The sequence below is a fragment of the Kryptolebias marmoratus genome, linkage group LG10, assembly GCF_001649575.2.
Source record: "Kryptolebias marmoratus isolate JLee-2015 linkage group LG10, ASM164957v2, whole genome shotgun sequence".
NCBI classification, from domain to species: domain Eukaryota; kingdom Metazoa; phylum Chordata; class Actinopteri; order Cyprinodontiformes; family Rivulidae; genus Kryptolebias; species Kryptolebias marmoratus.
The window spans coordinates 2979834-2990039 of record NC_051439.1 but is presented as its reverse complement, the minus strand read 5'-3'; positions in this window follow the sequence as shown (position 1 = coordinate 2990039).

The following is a 10206-nucleotide window of genomic DNA, read 5'->3' as shown; positions in this document are numbered from 1 at the left end:
ATAAACATTTGAAATATATGAGTTTGTATGTAATGTATGAATATAATATACAAGTTTCACTTTTTAAATGGAATTACTGAAATCAATCTACTTTTTCATGATATTCTAATTTTATGACCAGCACCTGTATATTATACTGGCAAGCTTACCATTTCACCTAACTTCAGACACTTTAGATCTTTTCATAGATAAACAAACACATGTGGTAGCTGGCACCCAGTCACAAATTTTGATTACAAATTTTGTTTTTAAAGGGATAATTTATTCAACTTTAAGCTGATGTTCTGTCTAATATTTATCAATAGTTAGTACCTTATAACCTGTGACATCAGTCATTGTGTACAGAGTTTGGAGGCAAAAGTGTTTATGCAGGCTGTTGTGGCAGTTGTAAAGGAAATATCGAACACACAAACTTTATTACAGTAAGTGTGCCAGCAGGTCAGATGCCATTACAGAACTTTCTTTATTCTCTTCTTCTGCAGAACTACTTAACAGTCTTCTCTGTCCTATAGTGTCAAAGCATGTTTATTTAAATGTTTTTTTAGATGAGGCCAGTGCCAGCTTATTATCCTTGCTGTCATCATTTGTGTATTGTGTATTTTTTGCTTCCATCTGATGTTTTTCTGTGGTTATATGAGAGTATCTGCCACTAAATCATTTGGCCCAGATTGTTTTTTCCCCTTCCTTTTACATCAATGCAATAACAAATTGTACGCTTTTGAAAAACATGACACGATTTAAAAAAGCTTTCTGTATGCAGATGAACCTTATTTACAGGAGTTTGACCCCAAAATCAACAGAGATGTGCACCGTTTTGGGATAAATAATCAATCTGCCTGCAAGAATAAGAGCATTAAGCATGACATCTTCTCCGGTGAGACATTTTCAGGCATTTCAGACATTTTTTATTTATTATTTTTTACAGCTGCAATGCTGGTGTTTGTGTTTTGTAGTTTAGTCACTGATGAAAACACAGTGTGAGGGCTACATAATTATATTGCAGCTGCTTGCAGTGGAAACAGCTGGTGGTCAAGGTCACTAGATGGAATCCACAGTTTGTTGGTGTTAAAAGTGAAAGCACGCATTGTTGACCCCTATAAATGTCCAGAGTGGTGTGTGTCCTTGAGCAAGGCAGATGTCTTCTGGAGCTGTTTAACTAGTCAAGGTTAGAGGGATGTGACAGTTCTTAGGATATGACTATGCAAATGTGAACATCAACAGTGAGTTGCTGCAAAGAAAGCTGCAGGCTCAGCATGTGCTGCTAATCATCCCAGAGTGAAGAAAGGTTTAAATATAGATATCACAGTTGTAGCTGTTGCAGGAAGAAAAAAAATGTGCATGCATTTTGAATTTATTCTGCAGCAGCCACTGCAAGTAATCCCCCTCTTGAAAGTTATTCATTAGAACAACATTAGCACAGTTTATTCACACTCTGTTGGCGCACTGAACTAATGACAAGCACAAAATTTATAGGAGCAAGTGCCTTATGTTCGACACATCGAAGGCTGGGAGAGCCAGAAAAAAAAATTCTCTTTCAGTGCAACATTGATCAATCCAGCAACTATTTCACTGGCTACGGTTAGAAATAAAATTGTCAAAGAACATAAAAATACCAGTAATTATTACTAAAACTATTTCATATAAATATCCATCATGTGTTTTACTTTGTTTTTCAGCTTAGCAGTTTTGTTTAAGGACTTGTCCACACGGGAACATTTTTAAAAAAATATCTTCATAAACATGGCAACAGTTTTTAATGCTTTATCAATACAAAGGCATAAAATAACAGCAAAAATGCTGTAGTATCTATGCCAGGCCTTTATGTGGTGATGTGATGCTGCCACGAAAATTACCCAATGACAAGGCATGGAGCAGATGCATAAAGCTGACACAAACTGTAAACACAATAAGGCAAAAGACAAGCATGATGAATACAAGAGCAAGAACCAAATCCCTTTTGTGGACTAACCAACAAATAGAATTTTTGCTTTGTGTCATATTAAACTACAAGTTCAGAAATGTGCAGGGCAGTGATTGTTGACTGAGTCCTGTCAGTCCAAATAAATGAACATAATAGACACTTTTCAGGGCCATTATCCATGTATTTTTGTTTAGTTTAGGGTCCTCCTAAAACTGAAACAATAAAATACTTTTATATGCTCATAGAAGTTGTTCCAATGTAGAAAAGGTCTTAAATTAGGAAATTATTATTGACTTTACTCACTTGAAGTTTTTATTTTTTAGAAAACATTTTACCAGAAATAAGATAGACAAGTCCAGGGGTGGGCAACCCTGGTCCTGGAGAGCCACTATCCTGCATGTTTTACTTGTTTCTCTGCTCCAACACACCTGATTTGAATCAGTGGGTGTTTAACAGGCTTCTGCAGAACATGAAGAGATAATTTAACCACTGAATCAGGTGTGTTGTAGCAGGGAAACAAGTAAAACATGCAGAATAGTGGCTCTCCAGGACCAGGGTTACCTACCCCTGTACTAGTCGATACCTTAGATTTCTTTGTGTGGTACAATGGAAACAGGATTTTTAGTGCAACCATGCTGCTTTAATCTGTTTCTATCCATGTCCTTGTCTTCACCTTTCCAACAAAGCCTGTGTCATTTAAAATTATCTTTCTCTGGGCTCCCCCCCCAGCTTTTTACCAAAAACCACAGGTAAAACTCTGAATAAATCCAAGCTCTCACAGCAATACCCCTCTTGGATGCAGGGGACAGCAGATTTGTTTTGATTAGCAAGGACAACACAACAATTTTCCAAACAAAGGTAATTAGATTTTGTCATGTATTTAGTCATGTTTATGCACCACAGGCAGAATTAGAGACAAAATGTTTTCCTCCTGATTAATTTTATCATGGAACAAATACGTCTTGGTGACTGATTGAATTGAAAACTTGAATGTTTCAAAAATAAAAAGGGATTTTGTTTGTTTGTTTATTTTTTGCTTTTCTAAGAGGAATATGTACCTGTATGGCAGCTATGATACAACAATTCTTTTTATCCTTCTCTTTTTTTAACATTTTGCAAAATTTTGCTAAAAATTAAGAAACTGAAAATTATGTTCTTTATGTGATTTAACTTCTTATTTTCAACTTTTTGTGAGAGAGCATTTGGTCATTATTCAGTCATTATTATTATTATTCAGTACCCCTTTTTTGGCCAGTCAAGCTAATGGTTATCTGTTGATTCCATGATTTCCCAGTAAAACATGAAGTAGGCACAAAATATATTCAAGGATAGTTTACTAGGTTTGTGTATTCAATCTAGTAAACTGTCGCTCATTTGGGGGTTTCATTTGTACCTGACCCATGTCCAGGGATTTTACAGATTGCCCTGGATTTGTCAACATGTCAGACAGAAAATGTAGATTCTTATAGTCCTTGAGTATTTAAAGCCAAACTGGGATATCTTTTACCCTACCAAACCTTTAAAAAAGTACTGTCCAGAAAAAGACTTCTGCTAGATACTGGTACTATGCTGGTGTTGGAACAGACTTATGGGGTTATTTCTTTCATTTTCTAATGACAAGAAGTTTGTACCATATTTAGAATAATTGGTTTAGAAAGTAGTACATTTTGAACTCAAGTCACACGTTTTAATGGCATGTCTATCATTTCTGTTTACTGACATTTGTGACAAAATATTAATGTGTCAATTTTTGTTGAAAAATACAACATTTAAAATGTACATATTTTTCAAACCAATGCTACATTTTTAGCCTGGTTCTATCAAAATGACTACTGCCCTTTTTCACCTGATAAAAAAACAAACAAAAAAAACCCAAACAAACTTGAAGCTTATTTTATTCCTAATTTTTTAGGCATGATTAATTATAACTGTTTGTTACCAAGAGCCAGATTTGGCCTGCGGGCCTTGAGTTTGACACATGCAGTCTACAGTGTTACATTCATTTGAAAAGGACTTTACTAAAGTTTACTTTTTCATGTCATTTGCAGTAAGTCTCTATTTTTCAGCCTATTTTACCTGAAATAATGAACACTTTAATAGAAGGTATTAATCACTTGATACGGCATCCTCTATTATGACATTAATACAAATTATCTTCACGTTTATAAATCTAAAAGAAAATTAGTTTCTTGAAGATGAAATATGTGCACAGACCAGTATATTCACTCACACTGTGGGAACAATTATTCTAACTCCAGGTAGATGCCTGAATTCTTTCCAGAGTTGGTGTCATCTCAGGTAATTATCTTTTTCTAAATTCTCATTTTTCTTAATTGGAGTAAAACTCATTTTTAACAGCTACATCTTCAATTTCAGCATTGCAAATTAGATCATGTAAAAACTGCAGGGGCAAAGGTCAATCTGCCCTGAATCATCTCACATCAGATGGGTCCTCATTCAGCTGCAGCTCCCAGTGACATTAAAAAGGCACTTCTTGTTCGAACAGGGTGCCGTTTGTCATACCCTAGACTCAAACTTCAGTCTAATCATCTTTTTGTTCGCGTCTTCTGTCTTGGTCGGTCTCCCCTCCGAAATTTTTTCCTTCACTTTAATTAGCTTCTTTATGCTTGCTCCTGCATTTGAAATCGTTCGCTTTTCTCTGTTGCATATTCATTTTCTCTGTCTCTCGCCTCTCCTGAATGCCTCTCCATCTCTACGTCATTTCTCTTATAGAGATGGATGAAAGGGGATATCAGGGAGTCTGGGTGGAGGACTCGGCTTATGGGGTGAATCAAGGCAGGTCATTTATTCACCGTAAGCCCATCCATCCTGGGTCTCACACACTCATACACGCATCTCTGAGTCACCACGGTCTCCAGCCCCTAAATGACTTCCGTCTCACTGGGTATGTTATTTCCCTCCTGGGATGTCTGGTTCGGGTTTTAAGGATTCAACACGTCAGGAGCCAAAGGATCTGTTCCATCAGGAATTTGTTCATTCGCATATTGAATGCACAAAAATAAACAATGAGACATGCACATACACTCTTAGAAGAAGAATGATCATTGCTGCTCAAAGCTTTAGATATCTCATTACCGGAACACTTTCACCACTTAGATTTTCTAAATAAATGTGCCCCCCCTTCCCTCAAATCCATGGAAGGTTTTTCTTTTCACCTCAGCTCTCCGTGAGCTGACTCTTAAAGATGTGATGCCACACTTGGAGAACGATTAGTATCACTCCTCCTGTAAGTAAATAACATTGCCATCTCATTGGTCTGGCGCACAACCAAGCCAGAGACTAATTCTCCTTCCCACTCCAGTGACATAAAACCTAAAAATGTTTAGTTTATCACCAATGTGACGCCATGATTACTCCAAATGCTTGACGTCACCTTCCAGCAGGTTAGCAACTCAGTGAAAGTGGAAGACAAAACTGGGCTGCATGAAGAGATGTTAACTTCTGATCCAAAATATCTCAGTGATGGTGTTAAAGATGGAGCAGGGCCATGTCAAAGGAATAAGGTGAGTTTATCACCTGAAGGTGAAAGGGGGACAATGTTTTGCTTTTGTCTGTCTGAACAAAATATATCATGAATCAGTGGTTGGGTTTCAATCAAACTCTCAGAAAGCAATTACTGGATGCGCATGTACAACTGATTACCTTTGAGACTCAACCTAATTCAAGATGAAGAGAATTTTGGTGTGTTAGTAGCTGAGATTGAACCCCAACTTATACTCTAAGCTCTAGCTGATTGTGTGAGATTTGTCTTTAAAACTTTGTCATTACCTTTTGGAATCAACTCTGCCTTTTTAATAGCAAACTATCTCATGAACCACAAGATGTATTTTAAAAAAAACTTTCAAAAAGTAATCTTTGAATGGACATCTACAACTGATTGACTTTTGGACCTAGTTCAAGATTGCCACCACAGCCAACTGGCCTTTAGGAAGACAAAATGGCTACAAATCTGTCAGAATGGGTAGTGAGCGAGAGGAAACCAGAGCGCAGACTCATCACTTAAAAGAAACAACAATTTATTCTTTAAATAAACTAACAAAAACAAAAGGCTGGCGTGGCAACAGAAAACAATCAAAAACCAAATCCAAAATAACAGCAAGGCGGGGTACTAGGAACGAATGATGTGGAGCAAACAACAACTGTCAACAAACAACAATGAACTGGCAGGGAGGTGGAGAAGAAGAGTTTTAAAGCAGAGGGTGATGAGGAGAAGTGGGAAGAGGTGTGTGATTAGGAGTGAAGACAGCTGGAGATGGGTGTGACAGGTAACCAGAAAACTACTGAGCAGAGGACAGGTGAATGGTGACAAAACAGAACCAAAGCATAAAGAAGACAAAACAATACAAAGACAAGGACAAAAAAGCAAATACAAAAATCAATCAAGAAAACCCCAAATCATAACAGAACCAAAACACAGACATCTATGACACAAATCAGCCAACTCAACAGCTATTGAGATAAAATTTGCTTTTGTAGTATTTGAGCATCATCCTCAATACAATGAGCACAACACAATGCGCAACATCTTTACTGAAAATCTTGTTACTAACTGCTGGAATCAACTCTGTTTTTTAGCAAAATATCTCAACCACCACTGAACATATTTTAGTGAAATTCTCAGAATGTAATTACTGTTGTGTATATCTACAACTGATTAACGTTTGAAGTCAACCCAGTTTAGGATGGTTGCTGCAGCTAATCAACCTTAGCATACACAAAAATGGCTATACCTCAAAAGGCTTGTCGCGATAAACAATAAATCAATTAATCACATGATAAATTAAAATGAGGTAAATAATTTTCATTTATCGGCTTTATGCTATTTATTTATCGTTTTACCGTGTCTCTCTTTCTTTCTACTAAAGACACTGGATGACAAAAGCAGTGTTGCCAGGTGAGAAATGTAGGATTATCATACCAGAGACATAAAATTATTGTATTTTGAGGGAAATTATCATACATCTGTCATAACTAAAATAACAAGTCTATTGACTAAAGTCACTCTAGTGTTGAATAGTGTCTGACAGGCACTCAGCGCTCAGCTCTGCTTGTTCTTCATTTCTGTTTTTCTTTTTTATTTTTATTTTACTCACTCATGGGGCGGGCTGAAAATTAGCTGAAAATTCCAGCCAATCGTGCATCTGTTTCCAGAAACAGATGCCTTCAGGGTTCACAAAAAAACAGACAGTTACAACCGATTACAACAACACATTCACGGAATGGTCAAATTATCGTATATTTGGCCTCTTTCGGGATTATTGATTTTACATCGTACAGAGGGCAAAATTATCGTACAAATATGATAATTATCGTACACCTGGCAACACTGCACAAAAGTGACAATGACCTGGCACGTAAGTGTGGAAAATGACTGGGTTTTAAAGGCTGAGGATAACGAGGTAGTGGAAGCAGGTGACTGATTAGTAATGCAGGACAGGTGTGGGTGGTAGAGGCAGGCTGATGAGTACTGAGCAGAGGAAAGTGAATAATGGCAAGAACACAAAGGACACAAGGAGCAAAAACTATACAAACTAAACAAAAAATAAAACAAAACTATAGAAACACGAAACAATAAACCCAATACAAAAGAAACTTAAAGAATAACTCAAACAAAACCCAAATTCTGACACACATGGTATAGGAACATTTCAGTCAAAATTTCTGACAATAAAGGAGGTGGGTGATATGCATTCCATCAAGAAATGTTAGACCTTGATTTGTGTTACTTTTGATGAATCATGGGAGAAAATGTGATTAAAGTGGCAATCACAACTCAGATTAGCCATCTACTGTATTACTCTTCACTGCTCTACACATGAGTCCATCACCATCACATTCACTACTCTGCCTCATCACACACAAGGTAACACCAAAGAGACAAATCTCACTCTTCGCAGCAGAAGAAACAACACTGTCTTTTGAGCAAGGACAACAATCTCTCGCTTTAATAAATAATGGCAGCTATTATGATCATAAACAGTGAGTGGAGGTGGGGTGGGGGGAGGGTGTGTGTGTGTGTGTGTGTGTGGAGGGATGATACATGAATCCATCCAGCATATTTCTGCTTTAGGCCTGTAACTCTGCAACTGAGGGGATCAAAGGAGCTCCTGACAAAAGAAACATTGATGCAGCGTGCTGAGATAACAGCCTTCACCGATGCTCGTGATGCACTCAGCACTAACGCCAGCTGACTATGGAGACCTGACTAACCAGTCCAGAGCAGCACTTTTTTACTGTTATTGATGACATCAGGACGTTTGTGGGCCCGTGGAGACTCATTAAATCTAAAGTAAATGAAAATGAAACCAAATATTCAGCTCCGGATTACTTCATTTTCTAGCACAGTAGCATTTGCATACTCCGCTACATGCCGTGCATTTTAGTTATTCCCTCTGGAAAGTCGTTTGATTAAACTGTGTAGAATCATGTTGCAAAAAACTTCTTCATGGATATTGTACAAAGCCCACAGCACCCGTCTGATCTGTCTGCCTTGCCTTTTTGTGTGTCACAGCACACAGTTCACTGTTCCTCTGGTTCTGCAGTAGCCTGCAATGCTTTGGGGGGAGAAAGTGCTAATGTGCTCTGCGTCTTGATCAGTTAAATTATTTTGAGAACAATATTATATCAAATGGCTTGTAAATTAATCCACACAGCCCCACAAATAGCGCACAATTTCTTCTCACAGATTCCCTTATTGACAAATTTCACGAATTTGCAGCTGCAGGATCTTACTCGCACACCTTTGCAAAACACATCCGACTTGCTGTGTTTGGTTTGACGCCGATGAACAAAACGTGTAAATCCTATTTACTTTTTCCTCATTCACAGTGATTCCCATAAACTCAGAGCCCAGAGCGAAAGAGAAAGCACAGCTTGTCAAGACATTTATAGCATTTCCCTACAATCGCTCAGGACTGCAATGGTGTTTTTATGGTGCCACCGTAAAACTCCCATTCTCCTAACCGGCTGCACCACCAAAAAACTAACAAGGTCCTTTTGTTTAATGGACTCAGCATGGTTTTACCTGCAGCTCTCACCAAATTGTCACAGTCACAAGAAACCATTTCCCTCTAATCAAACCTAATCCAAAGTGTGTTTTACACTTTGTCCCTGCTGTTTCAGTGCACTCCCCAAAGGGCTACAATCTCATACACAAATTTTCATCTCAATCACTCTACTGGAAACTGTGGGCAAAATTGAAAAGAGTTAATGCATTTGCAAATATGTTTAAGCTATGACAATCAGTCAGATGTGGCAGTATCTCTATTAACTGCTAACTGTAATACATGATTCAGCCCATCTCTCTGGCCAGTTCAGCGCTGGAGCCTAATAGCGTGTACATATTCCTGTTTATCACTCAGGTTCTCTGAACTAACAGGCTGTTATGCTCAGATAACCACAGTAATTTGCTGAGTTAAGTGGCTGAACGCTTCACAGTTATGTGTTTTTTCAGAAGCCTGTGGCACAACTTTCATGCATTTGCAAGCACGTGCATCCAGTTTACCTCTTTTGTGTGTATTGCAGTTCTGTTTCTGTGTATGCGTTTTCCCGCTCGTGCTTCATCTGCATTTTTGTGTAGTAGCGCCAACTTCTTACCCCCACCAAGTTTAGCTCCTTTCTCTGGCAGCGTGGCAGAGTAAGATTAAAGTCACCCGTCTAACAGTCAGTGCCAGGAGACGGAAGGAAATTAGGAGAAAATTAAACAACATTATTTGCATGCACTTAAACAACAAAACAGCAAACAGTCTGGTTATCCTTCGCCTGGTCTAAAGAGCGCCTTTTCACGTTGCTTCATTAACTGTGACTGACTTTTTTAAATCATAAATGTTGTTTAGACTCAGAAAAAAAGTCTAAGGAAATTACACACATTCGACCATTTTGCTATTAATTTTTAAATGACTTAATACCTGTATTGCTCCTGTTTTACTCACCCCTTTTGCACTACAAGTTAAATGGAATTACTTGGATTCAAAAGGTGTTCTAATATCTGAATGTAAGTCCACATTTGCTGACATTTTCATTTGACACTGAGGTTTCAATACTCTGTTCTCAGTTCAGGTGTCATCTTGAGAAAATATTTCTGTCAGACTTTAAAATCTTCTAACATGCAAAGCTCTCAACAACCAAGCTCTATCTTATATTAAAGATCTTATTGTTTCACATTTTCCTAACAAAGCACTTTGCTCTCAGACTGCAGGATTGTGGTTCCTAGAAGTTACTAAAAGTAGAATGGGAGGCAAAGCTTTCAGTGATCAGGCTCTTCT